Source organism: Lotus japonicus, chromosome 3 (assembly GCF_012489685.1).
Source record: "Lotus japonicus ecotype B-129 chromosome 3, LjGifu_v1.2".
Taxonomy (NCBI): domain Eukaryota; kingdom Viridiplantae; phylum Streptophyta; class Magnoliopsida; order Fabales; family Fabaceae; genus Lotus; species Lotus japonicus.
Window position 1 is genome coordinate 68,062,994 of NC_080043.1, and position 16,912 is coordinate 68,079,905.

Below are 16,912 nucleotides of genomic sequence, written 5' to 3' on the forward strand. Positions count from 1 at the left end.
GGAATTTGCTAATTTCTATGAGAACGGAAGTTGATTAGGAATTAGGGAAATAAGGATTCGATTCGATTAGACGTTCCCTACTGCTTGATTCAAGAGTAGAACCTAGTTGCGTTGGCTAGTTTAATTAGGACTTAATCTTCAATTCTCTGGTCTAGGTGCTCGTAAAACAGACTTAGTATTTGAATTGGAAGTCTAGGGCGTGTGAGTTATCAACATCCTAGAATAAAGGCTAGATCGCCGAAGAGAGGATTATTGAGTTTATATAAATATTGTTAAAATTGAATCATAGGACAAATAGGTGAAACATACCCGAGTGCTATTTTCCCCAACTGAATTCTCAAATCTGTTTAATTTTCTGTGTTACTTATTGCGTTCAACATCACTACTTCTAAATCTGAAATTGGTTTTTATTTTTGCAAGTCTGAATAAGAGAATTAATAGAAACTATTATTGAATCACAATCCTCGAGGGATCGATAATTTATTACTACGGGCAACTTTGTACACTTGCAAAGGAGCTATCAGGCTTCATCAATAGTTGTAATTGTTCCGTCTCCCACTTGAAGCAACCAATCAGCAAACTCTTTTATTTCTGTTGTTGAAGAAGATGAGTTAGCATTTTGCAATCTCATATTAACAATCAACTTCATTACCTTGCAATGCTTCCATAGATATGAAGAATTAGCAGATCCCACAATATCAGAACGACTTCCTTTGAAAATAACTGGAGTATTTGTCTAAAGTTGCCTCCTAGTACAACAACTTTCCCTCCGCCGAATGGAATGTCATAACCATATTTAGATCTAGTCTTTATAATATCATTTAGAGATCTGTCCAAAGCTTCAAAGCAATGTTTGTTTAACATAGGTGTCTCATCCCAAATAATTAGGCTTGCTTTTTTCAACAATTTAGCTTTTGGGGAACCTTGAAGAAGATTACAGGTTGATATCTCATTTATTGAAATAGGAATAGAGAACCTGGAATGAGCAGTTCTACCTCCGGGTAAGAACAACGATGCTATTCCGCTGGATGCGACATTTAACACAATAAGGCCCCTTGAACGCAAAGCAGCAAATAAGGTGTTCCAAACAAATGTTTTTCTAGTTCCTCCAAAACCATATAGAAAAAAGAATCCCCCATTATCAGATAATACAACATTCAAAACATTTTTATAAACTCCCTCTTGCTCTGAAGTAAGGCAACAAACCAATTCTTAATGAATTTTAAGCATTTAATCTTTATTGTAATTCAACTCATCTGCAACGAATCTATTTTCAAAATTACATGCTTCAGTAAATTTAGGATATGGCAAACATGGAAATTCCTTCAATGACATTCCATTTCCTTGAAGTATTTTTTCAATCTCTATCAAACATAGGTTCTTTAATTCTTCATCATCTATATGCAGATATGAATGAATAACAAAATACTTTTAAATTAGAATTAATGAATAACAAAATCAATAACACTGATTTAATTTTAAAAGTCATCAATCACAATTAAGACAAAATAGTAAGGTTTATTAAGTGGTTTATCATGTTTAAACAAATGCATTTGTGGGTGGTAAATTAATGGTTTCATTCATTAATAAATATGAAAATCATTTAAGTTTTTAATTATGGAATATGAGCTATGCATGTTTTAGTATTAATTTATTCAAGCATGCTAAAATGAATGTTGATTGTTTTAAAAGACATAAAAGAAACATAAACTTGATTTAATGCTTGACTTTCTTTTAACAAATTGATTGTTAAAATTTAGAAAATAAAATAAATTTTATTTAATTGGTGATACAGTGATACTCCCCTGATACGATTTGCAATTTGGTCTAAATCATTCCTTATTTAAAATCTCTGTCAATTTAGCAGTTCATATTCGGATTTTGGGAAAATATGGAGGAATGAATTCAGTTTGCTCTATTTCCTTCAATTCTTCCGTTTTTTTTTTTGAAATAAATCAAGCAGAGATTAGTTTTAAAAAAAAACAAACCTTAATCCAGTTTTTTTTTATAAAATATAACTAATTCGAAATTGGTGTTTAATTAAGGAAATACTGGTTAATTAGAGAAAATCTCACATTTATTTACCAAATTATTTTATTATGGGTTGGAATCAATCAAACATTAATGCCCAAAGTATTTCCCCTGAATTAAAGCTGATTTAGCCAAGGAATAGCAAAGTTCATTGTTGTGGGCTTTTGGTTGATCCATAGCTCCTTTATATTGGGCTGTGCATGAATTCTACTTTGGAGAGGTCATTTAATAGGGGACAAATAATCAAAATTATGGGGTAATCAGTTTGTGTAATTAATTTATTCAAGTCTCTCTGGCTGTACCACTTGTCAACCAGAGAGAGGGGTGGGAGGAAAATCATTATGGGAATGCCATGTGTTAATTTTTTTTGATAAGGATTTTCTTTTAATTCCTACTCTCGTGCATTGAGTCTTTGATGCAACAACATTAGTCTTTCACCCTAACATTATTTTGTAAATTTCAATTGCAAATTTGTGAATGCTGCCCTTCATACTCTTTTTATCTAAAGAATTTTATATATCTATCTATTTATCTATTTATAAACTATATAAAGGGAGAGTTTTTGCAGCATTGGGTGTAAATTTGTCAATCAACAAATAATTTCAAAGACAATGAAGCTTGACCATGGATATTTTGGTAAAAGTCTCTTTTATTTCACTTGGATTGAATCCCACCCATTGATTCACAATAAGTTATTATTTATGGATCAAATCTTGGCCGTGGAAATCCTGCAGCAATCTCCTTCTGTATTTTCATCCGTTTTCATTCATTCTTCCAGGGCTTTTAATCGCGTGCACGTTCTCCCCTTCATGTCTTCCGTTCCATCTTCACTCTCTTTGCCTCTCTCCGTCTTCTGTTTCTTTGTTTGCGATGTTGAGGCCAGTGGAGGGGTGATTGTGTGAGCGATCAGATCTCTTTCGCCTAACCTTAGGTATGCATTTTGTGTGCTACAGTGTTTGTTCTGAGGCCCTGCCGTTCGGTTTTGGTGGAGACTTTCAGCTTCACTCTGTATGTTTCAGACCCTTCTCCTTTCCTTTCATTTTTCATTGTGCATTCTCTGATTTGGACCTGTCCGATAGGTTTTCATACTAGCTTAAGGTGTGGCATTCTGAAGGTTTTGGTTGCTCAAAAGGTCCTCCGTTTTGTGAGTGCTTCTAATTCTTCCGCTAGGTGATATTCAACATTCTTTTCTCCTTTCGTTTCATTTTGTATTCTGCATTGAATGAAATTATGTTATTATTGATGAAGGTTTGATCTCTCAAAAGTTCTAAAATCATGTTTTGGGCCTCTCTTGAGTTCCTATTATCATGTGAGTATGTCTTCCATTGTTTGTTTTATGCCCAAATAATTTACTAAACATATGACCTTGCCTATTGTAGCAGATAATGTTTTCCTGAATATATCACGCCATGGTTCAGCAAAATTTTATTTTATTCAATCTCCTCAATACTCACCTTGGCTTTGTGGAATTTTCATGCAGGACAAGGCTCCTCCACTTCCTTCTTGCCCTCCAAATCCGGCGGTGGCAAGCAGAATAAGGTTTTTCGTTTCTCTTTTTTTGGTTTCGTTTCTTTTTCTCCCCTTATTGTAATTATCGCTTGATGGGGGTAATCGGTTGGATTTGTTTTATTATCCATGATGGGTGCCAGAGCTCATATAGAACATTTGATGCCAATAACTTTAAAGAGTACATTTTTGTTGAGATTTATGCAATATGAAAGATTGGGTGTGTGGTATTGTGCTCATATATTTGTGCTTAACACAAGTGGAGCAAGGGAAAGAAAAAGTATCAAGCCAGCTATGATAAGCTCCTCACTGAAGCACCCAAATACAAACTCCTCACTCCTTCCATTCTCTCTGAAGTCTAATTGTTTAAGGATGTCTCTTTTTCTCCCTGCCTTTTAGTTAGTTCTGATATATGTTATTCATGTTGATGAGAAATCATGTGTTGATGTTGGTTTGGTGCATGTTCTGTATTATGGTTACATCTGATTTCATTTTGTACTTGACGCTGATGTCAGGTGGAGTTGTCGGAGTATAGCAAACAATGGTGGATGAATGTTTAATGGCAAGATTTCGCTGGACAAAAAGGTTTGCTTTCTATTTCTTTGATTTTCATCTTTGTGCCTTTAGGTAAGGCCATCTCCTTCTATATTTATTTTCTTTTTATCTCATTAAAAACACCCTTATTTTCCCTTACTATTGTTTTATACATGTTCCACTCCTCTGCTGCGTGCAATGAACACAAGTGGAAATGATCAGGATGTGGGCGTCCTGGAGTTAGGTGAACTTCTTTATTAACTTCTTTATCCATCTCTTATGTTCAAGAATCTGGGTCCACTGATTGAGCTCCAAAAACATGCTTTTCTGAAACTTTTGTGAGGAGGCTGGGTTTGTTGATGTTGCCCATGTTCCTGAGCTTTCAATAGCGGAAATCTTTCATGGACTGCAGGTACATCCAGCTTCGCAAAGCTGTACAGTGTATCAAGATATAGAAAAACTATAAATTGTATCATGTTTTTTCAACTTTCTTTCTTTTGTGGGCTTAGGATACCCAATAATTTTTATTCCTTCATCAGACATGAGAATCAGAGAAACTGACAAAGATGACATTCTTTTTTCAGTTCTGTTGAACCACTCTGCAACAAATGATGAACACATTGGATACGATTGTGGAAGGTCCCTTTGGTTATAGAAGCACTTCACCTTTGAAGGCTAAATAAGTTGTAGTTCAAACATGAATCCAGAATGAAAAGAAACAATAGGGGAGCAAGAGTTTTGGCCAGGTTTTGTGAAACTTTTGCAGGGTAAGTCGCAGTAGTAGACTAGAGCAATACACTGCAATTATATATATCCACAAACAAAAGTATGGAAAATAAAGGAAAATGCTACTTATTTAAATGTAAAATCAAATTTCAGAAATGCAGGAGTGACAGAGAAAAAACACTATCTATTGAAGCATTCCACAAAAATCATAATTGTGGAGATGATCAGGAAGTGGGGTTCCTAGCAGCATAGACAACCATGTTCTTGCGAGAAGGGTCAATATGAGAGACTTGATTAGAATGGTGAGAATGGAATGACAGTTTCATCTGAGGAGACTGCCAAATCTGGCGTTAAAAAGTAGAAGAAGGTTTGCTTTTTCTCTTTTTTTTTGTTTCCTTTTTTTCTCCCCTAAATGTTGAACAGCAGCTAGGTTGACATTTTCACTAAAGCTATCAGTTATAATCAGGTTGATCATATTTTTAGCTGAATTATCATGGTTGTACATGTATGTAATATTTAGCAGATTAAGTTTGCACTGTTGTCTTATAGATTGAAATCAATTCTTTATTATAAGAGGAAATCTCCAACTAATCTTGGGTGAACTGCAACTTAATTGTTTTTACCTTTGAGGTCACTTAGTGGTTCTTATCACGGTTTCAAATGATAGTCACATACGAGCCTTCTTAATTTGTAAGAGAAAAGCTTCCATATCACTGTTTGCTTGCTCAGTTTTTTTAGCTCATACTAATTCTCTTCAACGTAATATGTTTGGTTGCTTGGTTTTTTTATTTAACTTGGCATTTCTTGAACTTCTTCTTATAAGCTATTTAAAGCAGTGTCCATGTCCTGATGAGAAGCATAGATTTAGTCCCTTGAAGGTAAGGATTTTAGAAAGCTGTCATGGTTTGTAGTTTATTTAGTAAACAGTGGCATCCTTAATTGTACATGGTTTTTGGTTAAAATAGGACTCCACTTACGTCCTCTAACCTTTAAGGAAATGAAGACTGCATACTATTTAAACTTTTCTCTTTAAGCCTGTCTAAAACAACTCATTTTCACAACTGTAAAACCTCATATTAGAAAATTACTGCACTTCCTCTCTTTTAAAAAATCTTTTTTTGGATCATAGATATCACAAGAAGGGACATAAAAATTTAAATAAAGTTCAAGACAATAAGATAAAAAAAACAATCAAAATTTTTCCAACCCAGAGAAATGGAATGACTATAGTTTTTGAATAGGTTACTAATTTGGAGAAGTGAATTGTTATTTGCTGAAATTCCTATTTGCAGATAAGTGTGTGAATACAACATGTCTTTCTTCTGCCTGTGTTTCATTGATTCTCCATGGTGTGACTTTGAATCTTCCTTCAACTTTTGTTGTTATTTTTTTTAATTAACTTTTCCTGTTATTATATCCAGTGTATGATGCTTTCTGGTCATTCATATTGCCTTCATTTTTTAAGAGCTGTAATTCTCTTATTCTATTTCTCCCTATGTGGATATCTGTGTGTCATTTTTCTTTTGTATGTGACCTCCCTGGCAGAATGTATTTGACCTACCTTTTCACACAGTCAGAGATCAAATAGAAGAAAGCCTTTGAACCAAGATGGCTTCTATGAAGGTAATCTCATAGCTTCCCTGATTTCAATCTTGCACATATGAATAGGTTACTAATTTGGAAAGGTCAACTTCTTTCTTAACTGCTTTATCTGTCTCTTATGGTCAAGCAGCTGGGTCTACTGATTCTGTTCCAAAGAATGCTTCTTTGACTCTATTGTTGTGCAGGTGTATACACTTACATCTCTTCTTTTAAATTTTCTATGTAATAGGTTGAGAGTGCTACTAAAAGGACTGAGGGGGCTGGGTTTGTTGATGTTGCATGGATTGCAGGTTCAACAAACTTTTGAAAGCTGCAAGGTGTATCAAGATACAGAATTAATATATGTAGTGCATCAAGTTTTCATGTTTTTTCAACTTCCTTTGTTTTAAGTTTTTTTCTTTTGTGGGCTTCGGATTCTAAGTTCCATTTGTACTGTCAAGAGATGATATCTTCAATTTTGAAGGGCATTACGACCCAACTATGATATATTGGAATTGAATTATTACAGTCTTTGCAAGTCAAGTTTTGGTTCCAAAAAAGAGTATGTTTAATTTTTCCACTGTTTATTGAACAGTGGCTAATGCATAAGAACCTGTATCATTTGTAAGCCAACATGGGTTTATCATTGACCTTTTAAAATGGTATTTAACAAAAAAGAAGAAAGATGGAGATGGACTATAGAAAGATTAGTTGCACAGGGATATTCATGTACAAATCCAATCCAGATCATTTTAATACTATTCACAATACTAACATGGCATATTTAGTTGCACTCTAATGTTCTTCCCTCACCGTGTCACTATTCCTTTCTAAATTCTAACAGCTATATAGTGAAATTAACATAATAAAGCTTATGTAAGTTGCTATTAAAAATGGTTAATGGTGAAATCAATAATACTATTAAAAGAACAAAGGTTCAAAGACCTAAATGCTGATGTGTCGCAATCACAAGCATTCTGCTCTCTCATGCAATCTTAGACTTAGTGGAATTCCACATGGCATTCTACAAGCTCTTCTCTCCTTCTTCATGTACACGTAGCATTTTCTTCTTTTTTCTGTTTTCCTATCAAGCTCCACTCACCATTCTCTCTCCCACTATCTCCTTTCATTATTAAGAACTCCTTCTCTCTCCCACTATTTTGTTTGTTTCAAAAAAATACTCCCCCATTCACGTTGAATTCTTTCATGACTATTTTTTTATCAATAAATTTTTAACTGTAAATTTATGATAATAAACAAATTTATATTATATATATCCAAGTTTCCTATAATAATATATTTGGATCCTGTTTTACTTTCACAAATTATGGGTTTAAATAAATTTAAGATATTTTTTAAGTTTAAAAAAAAATATTTTTTTTGATTTTTTTCAAATAATGCTCTCTCCTTTCACCTAGGTTGTTGTTTCATCTCCCAAATTTCAAATTTTGAAACCATTCATCATTAAACCCTACCTGATTTAATTACTCCTCTTCAGTTTCCCAACATCTCTTTCTCGAGATTTTCTACCACCACCTCCCCTTTTCCCAATTGCCTGTGTGCATTCCCACTATTCTTTCTAACTGGTAGTATATTTTTGAGACCATTCTTCCCCTCATCTTCATATCAGAACCCTTCGTCCACCACCATCCCTCAACAGCGGCATCGCCATCTGCCCGATTTTGACTCCCCTTCCCTCTTCTCTTTCACCGAGTCTCAATTTTCCAGTTGTGGCTGTGAACTGTTCTTTTACGTTTGTGTTTGAACTGAGATTCATCCTCCAAACAGTCTTTGTTGCACTGCCTTCTCCACCCGCGGCCGCCGCCAAGCCGTTGTTGCAGTTTTCTCCGATGATATGTAATTTGTGAGTATTTTTTATTAACTGTTAGTTACCATTTAATATTTTTCGTTTGAATTCTAGGATTGATTTTTCTTTTCATTTGAATTCAAATTCTTGCACCATCTCTGGCAAGGTTGAGGGTGGACAAAGAAGCAAGGTTGATGACTCATTTGGATAGGTTGCAGAGATCAGATTTTTAATTGTACTCAGTACTCACGATAAATCAAGGTTTAAACACTTTTCAACTGCCCCTAAGGATTTAGAGTGTCTATTTTAATTTGTCATTTTTTTGGCTTATGGAAAAAGTCTATGCTCAGATAACACTTCAACATTGTTAAAGGATGAAGCTTAAGCTTGAAATTTTTTGATAACTACTTCTTCATAATCTGCTTCTTCTATTTTAAAAACTTACTTAAAAATTCTGATTTTTCAGTGCACAACAAGAGCAAGAATGGATACAAATTCGGATTTCCTTGGTTCATGTAGATTTTCACAATTTGAAATTTTAGTTTGAATTTTTTTCAGGTGATGTGGAGATGGGCTAAACAATAAGAATTGATACATGCTCTAGGTAAGTAGGAAGTATTATCAGCTTCTACTATGATTACCCATTGCAGTTTCTCTCATTAGATCTTCTTGAATGATTTTTGTTTGGAGATCCTCTGTTTTTGCTAACTTACATCATCATGAACAGAGTTTTAGGATCTTTGCAGGAGGATCTGTTTAATTTCTATATGAAGGGAAGATAGCTTATTTAAATTAACTAGGAAGTTGATTGTGTTTTGGTTGTTAGTTTGTGTTTTGTATTTATGTTTGTAAATGTCTGTGGATATATTTTGTTCCCTCTCTAATTGTAATGGACCTAGATATTATGTTGAATTGATGCACCTCTATGAGTAGTTTTTAAGAATTGCAACTACTGACTTGTGATTTTATGTTCTGATTTCTATTTTCAGTGGGAATGCTGACAGAGCTTTAGATTGCCTGTGGCAGAAGAAGAAGGCTGAGATTAAGCTGCAATATATTTTGCTTTCAAGGTCTATTTTTGTTAGAGATATTTGAGTATTAAAATCAACATAAAGTTGAAACATTTGTTTGCAGAGAGGATCAGCCGAGAAAGAACTTTTGCAACAAAGTGAAGGAACCACATTCCATGAAAAGGTATCTACACGATTCAACATTGTCATCATTGGAGGTTCACCTTGATTTTATTGTTCTCATCTCATTACATATTTTGAGAAGAAAATTGTGATGAAAAATTGATTATAATTTTTGCCTGAGAACAATCAAATAAGCTTTATTTTTAACCTTTGAAAGAGATTGCTTTGCCATGAATTTTTCTATTTTAGTGAAAAGAGATTAACCTTTGTATTTTTTTGAAGATCTGCATAGTTTAGTTGAGGTATAAGTTGTTTAGTTTCTATTAATGAGATCCTTTTCTGAAGATCAGTATATTTTAGTTAAAGCTAAAAGCTAATCGTAGTAATGAGATCCTTCTTAATAAACCATGTGCTGCTTTGGTCAAAGATCCAACCAAGGTAAGTAATGTACTATTAACTCTTTTATTTATATGAATTCGTTATGGGGCTGATGTTTATTCATTCTTTCATTTTTTAGGATCCTGCTGATTTTGAAGTTCCTGCTGATGTTTTGGAACTCATTGATCAAACATTTCTATTCAAAATTGAAGTCAATAACAACTCAAACTCGATATTTGAACCATCGTACCGAGTTAAGAAAATCTGCTCTGACTCAGAGGTTATGTGTCAGTTTCAGGCATCTCTTCCCTCTATTGAGGGTTCCGCTCCATTGTTGAATATGGGGACCCCTACTTCAGTGCTGAAGGGTGAATCTTCATCTCCGATTATAGAGGAGTTTTCCCTGAGGAATAGCTTGGATCAACTAGACATCATTTTGCTAATTTATTATCAATTTTGTATATCATTCATTGCGACACTGTGTAGAACCTCAAATCCTTTTCATAATGGAGTTGTTCTTATTTGATGGTTTATTCAATAGAGTACCATTGCATGATTTAATCTATACAAGTGTATGCTCTTCTATTCATGGAAATCGTTTAAATATTTTGGTCAATTGGTGTAAATTTATGTCGTTTTAAAAGCCGTCGTCATATTGTTGCGCTGATTTATATTTACTTATTTGTTTATAAAGTATGAATTGATAGATATATGCTCCCCGTGCAACGCACGGGTGAAAAATCTAGTTTAAATTATAATTGAAACTAAAGTGAATTGGTAAACACTAATTAACCTTTTAACTTTTGTTTGAGTATTAAGACTCACATAGCTAAAAAAATTGTATATTAATGGTACTACATTTTATTTGTAACAAAAAAAATCGGTTTAAAAAAATATATATAAAAAAAGTAAAAAAAAAACAGAATTCAAAAAATTACAAATTAATTGAAAAATTATAAATATAATAATACAAATTGATAATTTTTTTAGTTAAGAATGACTTCAAAAACTATTAAATTTTTATATAGAACAAAAAGTAAATAATGTAGCGTTTACTAAAATAGGGGTAAAAATTACAAATAAATAAACGATTGCGCTTTTATATAATGTAAACAAACACATTCATCACAATTTCCGAATGATAGCTTAAGTGGTAAGAGCTAGAGGACATATGAGTTGGGATGGGGGAGGTCTATCAATCCCTATATGGTGCAATTTATCTTTCCGATATACAAAAAATCACATTCATTACAAAAAAAAAATTCTCATATATATAATTCATTTTTTCTTTTAATCCTTAAATTATCTTTTAATAAATATAGTAAAAACAACAACAAAAATAATTAATAACTCACGCGATAAACTAAAATGAAAATCCCCCGTGCATCGCACGGGTCAAAGTACTAGTTTAAGATAAATGATACATTTTAAGCCAAATTTATTTTAAATTATTTCGAATCATTTAACGATCAGCGGCCATGTGGATTAACCTTGATTATATCATCAAAGTTGGCTTAAATTTGGATGACATTTTTAATGGAGGGAATTGATTGCGACATTAGACAAACTAGCGTTTTTACCTCGTGCGTTGCACGGAGAATATTCTTATTTGAATAAGCAAAAAACATTGAGTGTACCCATCTTGGTCAAGTTCAATAGTTATCCTTTTGATCTTTGTACCATCTTTCTCAAACTCTTGTTCTCCACTTGTTCCAGTAAGAATTCTAATTACATCTTGTCAAAGACAAATAAAAATGTAAGGAAAAAATGAAGAACTATTGTTCAAAAAATAAAAAGGCTACAGAAGGGTTTATACCTCTAGGAATGACGTATCAATGTCCTTATACATTATGTCACAAAGTGGAATGAAAGAGTATGGGGTTAAGTTGATAGCCTTGTTAGGAACCAATCGTATAGAAGTATGAATATCAAAGTTGATATTGAATGGATGCGAGGTTGGACGAAAATCACGACCGCTTTCACCAACACCAAAGAATGAAATATAATATACACGTCCTTTACTTAGCAAAGACTAAAATCGATAATCAGAGTCTTCCTAACTGAAGCATGAATCTTACAACCTTGGAATTTTAAAAGTAAAAAAGATAAGAGATTTACCAACCATAAAAAATAATATTAAAACAGAGCGAGTAATTAAAAAAATGCTATACCTTGTCATCCATAAGAATCATGGTCATAGAAAAGGGGAGATTCAAACCATATAAGCTCGGACTTAGCTATAAACGATTGACTTTTGCAACAATAGTCCAGTTCTCTTTGGAGGCATCGATTATGGCGAGATCGTTGATTATGGCAGCCATCATAACAAAGGTTAATTTCAAAGATATCAAGTGCTGGAAAATGGATGGAATTATATGTCATATTTGATGTTCCATTTGGCTAAAAATTATCTATAGACATATGATTTGGCATATTTGATGTTTGATTGTTTCCAAGTTCAAATAATTTTGAAAAACTTGCATAAAATTTTGCTAAATATTTGACGTGAAAAAACGAAATAATTCTTGCATTAAAATGTAATTAATTGTTTTAAATAAGGGTTTTAAAAAGAAAACGAATTTCACTTTTATTCCATATAGCATTTATTAGGTTTTTTATGCGTTGACTACAAATTACTATAATTAAGTTGTTTATATAAGGAAATTAAAAATTAATTTCGAATAGTAATTTCCATAAATAGATAACTAATGAATTTAATAAGTAATTGATTATTTAAAACCTTTTTTTTCATTTAAAAAAAAGAAATTATTTCAAAACATATTTGCACTTATTCACATCATTAATTACTTTATATAAGGAAATCGAAGGAATTAATGAATTAATTTCGAATATAATTTCCTAAAGTAAATAGTCAATGAATTAAAATTTAATTAATTATTTTACATGAGTATAAAAAAAAAACGACTATAGAAATAATTGACTGGAAAAATGGAATAATTACTGCATTAAAGTGTAATTAATTGTTTTAAATGAGGTTTTTAAAAAGAAAACGAATACAACTTTTATTCCATATAACATTTATTAGATCTTTTATGAGTTGACTACAAATTACTATAGTTAAGTTTTTTAAGTAAGGAAATTAAAAATTAATTTTGAATAGTAATTTCCTTTAATTTTTTAAAATGTTTTTTTCCATTCTAAAAATGGAAATGATTTTAAATCAAAGAAAACGCGATTCATGTCATTAATTTATTTACATAAGAAATTTGAAGCAATTAATCAATGAATTTCGAATAATAATTCCTTAAAAAAATTGTCAATGCATTAAAATGTAATAAATTATTTCAAAAGAGCTTTTAAAAAATGAATATAGAATTTAATGTCTTTTATGAGTGCAAATACAAATTAATATAATTAAGTGGTTTATATAAGGAATTCGAAGGAAATAAATAATTAATTTCGAATAGTAATATCCTTAAATAGATAGCTAATGAATTTAATAAGTAATTAATTATTTAAAACGTTTTTTTTCATTAAAAAAAAGAAATCATTTCTATACATATTTGCACTTATTCACGCCATTAATTAATTTATATAAGAAAATTGAAGGAATTAATGAATTAATTTCGAATATTAATTTCCTAAAATAAATAATCAATGAATTAAAATTTAATTAATTATTTTACATGAGGTTTTAAAAAATGATTATAGCAATAATTGACTGGAAAAACGAAATAATTACCGTATTAAAATGTAATTAATTGTTTTAAATGAGGTTTTTAAAAAGAAAACGCATACAGTTTTTATTCCATATTGCATTTATTAGATCATTTGTGAGTTAACTACAAATTACTATAGTTAAGTTGTTTATGTAAGGAAATTGAAGGAAATTAAAAATTAATTTCGAATAGTAATTTTCTTAAATAGATAGCTTTTGAATTTAATAAGTAATTAATTCTTTTAAAAGTTTTTTTCCATTCTAAAAATGGAAATTATTTTAAATCAAAGAAATGATGCAAAACCATCAGCTTTATTCATTGATTTTCCACACACGCAAATTATGTATTTTAAGAATATATGTCGCTGATGCTCTGAAATGATGGAAATTAATAAAAAATGTTTGTAAGTATATAAAATTACACAACCTCAATATCTTTATATATAAGTAAAGCACACTTGAACAATCACATTAAATACATTAGTGAAGATTGCATGTATTATAATGCATTAAGTAATAACAAATTATCTTTGTAATAAATATATTAAATAATAAGGGTAAAAACTGGAAAAAAAATTGTATTATCAAAAGCTATTCAACTACCTACATTTAATATTCACAAAAATACCTATATTAAATAATAATAGTTATAATTTTTAAAAAATAACTTGAGTTGACAAATATTAAGAATTAAAATTAATTAATTATAAATAGTATTTAAAATTAATTAATTTAGATAAAATAGATTTAAAATTAATAACTATTTTTTATTAAATAATTACTGATAGTTAAAATTTTCATATAGTAATTTTTCTTTTTAACTAAATATATGATGATAAATAAAATAAATATATTAAAAACTAAGTTAATTAAATTAGGAGATATATATTAAATATGTTATGCATGTCGTGTTAGTTATAAAAAATAATAGAATAGTTTAATTAAATTTATTTGTCAAAATAGTTTAATTTTAAAGTTTTTGGTCGATATAGTTATAATTTTGATTTAAAATATTTTTTCTAATAATATTTAATATGAGTTTATAATCTCCTATGAGGTCTATCATTGTTGCACTCATCTACAATAGACTTAAAATGTAGTATGCAATGATGTATTTAATAAACTTCCTAAATGAAATTATATTTGATATGGCTACTATATTTCTCCATTGATAAAAAATAACAATCATTCTTAACCAACTTTCGCTTTTGCACATTATTATGGTACACGGGTTTAAGAATTTTTTTTAACTAAGTCTTATAATTTATTTGTGTTAACTACATGTATCCTCTAATGAGGAAATCATGTTCTATCATAAAGTACATTCTTTAAGGACGAAATCTCATCTCAGGGATCCAAAGAGTTAATTTTAACCATTGTAATAGACATTCATTAGGTTGAACGATTTGTTATTTCAAATTGTCTTATGAGGTTTTATAACTTTTTACTTTCTATAAAACTATAAAAAATTATGGAATAAGAAAAATTATTATCTTAATTCATAATTAAGTTAAAAAATATATGCTCTTACAAACTGCATATTAACTAATTAAATACTCATTATGAAATAAATAGTATAATTTTTATATGTGTCACTAAGAATATGTTTTGACATTAAACTTTCCTTAGCACACTTCCCATAAAGTTTCAACTGAAAACACTACTTTCACTGCCAAAACATGAAAGCAAGAGGTAAATACCACTTTATAAAAGTCTTTTTACTTTTATATATGATTTTACACAAACACTGATTGAATTATTCAGTTCTAATTATATATTTTCATCATTTTACTTAATATTGGGAGTGCAATACTATTTAAACATAATCACCAAATAAATTGAAAATAATTTTTATTAAAGAAACATAAAATATAAAATATGTGCTTTAATATACTAAAAAATTAACCTAAGAGGGTAGCTAAGTTGGCAACGCAAGCTGAGTGTGTGTGAAGAGCCCTCGGGTTCGATCCCCACACAATACACTTTAGGGGAGGGATGAAGAGCCTTAATTGTGACTAAATCTCGAATCTGTCGGTATATCCAAAGGGTGACCGGTACCAAATGTTTATACCAAAAAAAATTCAATAAATTTTTTATTGAGTTTCATTAATGTAATTACATTATATATGTTTATCATATTCTTAAATATCTACTATTCAATAATTTTTCATATTACATAAATTATTTTTACAAATAATAGACACATAACTTAAAAACAAACCCGTGCAATGCACGGGTTTAATTTCTAGTATATCCTATATTTCAAAGCAGAGACTCGTTCATTATAGGGAAAAATTGTAAACACAGGTAGAATGAAAGATTTGAATCCATCTAAAATAATAACATATAATCATAAAAGAAGCAATTGTAAATATAAACCGTAATTTATTAATAAACCTTGAAAACTAATATGCAAAACATAAATACAAACACTTTCCGTTTCCTGGTAACAAAAACAAAAATAAATGCCAAAACTAACTTGAAATGTAAAAAGCAGTAGCAAAAGAGAGATGGTTTATCATCAATCTTTATTCTTGTTCTACTTGAATAACAAATATGAGAACCATGAACGGAAAGCTTATTTCTCCTCCTTCACAAAACTTCATTCTTGTTCTACTTGGATAACAAATTTATCATTACTTTCTATTCATCATATCTTCTCCTTCTTGACAACTTTCAAAAGCTTATTTCTCCTCCTTAACAACTTTCAATACATTTTGTTGGCAATCATCAATCACAATTGAAAAAGACAACAACTCAGTAATAGTTAACGGAACCAAATCAGATGTAACATGTCAATTGAATAAAAAGTGCGAAAAATACCTTTTGATATGAGAAGGTTGAACTTCATACTTGCAGAAAAAGGATGGCAAAAACACATTTTGAATATGTGATGAAATCAGCAATAAGAAGGTTTATTTATAGTAAATGATTTTGAAAATCACATTTAATGGGGGACAACCAAATCAAATTATAGGGAAATCAATGCAATTAATAAATTTGTGAGAATTGTTGTGGCTGTGACACTTGTCAGTCAGTGAGGGGGTGGGATGAGAGTGCACCGGTTATAAAATTAGGATCGATGATTTGAATAAGCAAAGAACATGAGGTGTACCCATCTTGGTCAAGCTCTATTGTTATCCTCTTCTGTTTAGTACCATCTTTTTCGAACTCTTGTTCTCCACTTGCTCCCGTGATAATTCCAATTACATCTGGTGAAAAAAAGTAAAAAAAAAAAAAGTAAGAAAAATTAATAACTATTATTGAAGAAATCAAGAGGCTACGGAAGATGTAATACCTATAAGAAATGATGTATCAAGGTCCTTATAAATTATGTCTGCAAGTGGAACAAAAGAATACGGCATTATGTTGATAGCCTTGTTAGGTAGCAGGCGTACATAAGTCTGAATATCAAAGTTGATCTTGAATGGATGCTCGGTTGAGCGAAAATCACGTCCGCTTTCGCCAACACCGAAGTAGGAAATCCGGTATACTTTTTTTCAGTTAGCAAAGACTGAAATCGATAAATCAAAGTCT

At 30.7% G+C, this 16,912-nt stretch overlaps 2 long non-coding RNA genes across 5 annotated transcripts; both read left to right on the forward strand.

The window, feature by feature from the left end:
- Window positions 1-2,774: 2,774 nt before the first annotated feature.
- On the forward strand, window positions 2,775-6,921 carry LOC130745453 (uncharacterized). Of its 4 annotated transcripts, none has more exons than XR_009021757.1 (9): window positions 2,775-3,039; window positions 3,111-3,175; window positions 3,280-3,340; window positions 3,512-3,570; window positions 4,053-4,315; window positions 4,656-4,838; window positions 4,951-5,164; window positions 6,343-6,420; window positions 6,629-6,921. It is a non-coding gene; the product is annotated as an uncharacterized LOC130745453 (long non-coding RNA). The 4 variants fall into 4 exon arrangements; XR_009021755.1 differs by having other exon boundaries at window positions 2,778-3,039; window positions 3,111-3,201; window positions 4,053-4,483; XR_009021756.1 differs by having other exon boundaries at window positions 2,779-3,039; window positions 3,111-3,201; window positions 3,297-3,340; window positions 4,053-4,483.
- A 1,739-nt stretch (window positions 6,922-8,660) lies between these two features.
- Window positions 8,661-10,228, forward strand: LOC130742349 (uncharacterized). Its single transcript, XR_009021120.1, has 3 exons — window positions 8,661-8,789; window positions 9,175-9,379; window positions 9,836-10,228. It is a non-coding gene; the product is annotated as an uncharacterized LOC130742349 (long non-coding RNA).
- The last annotated feature ends 6,684 nt before the right edge of the window (window positions 10,229-16,912 follow it).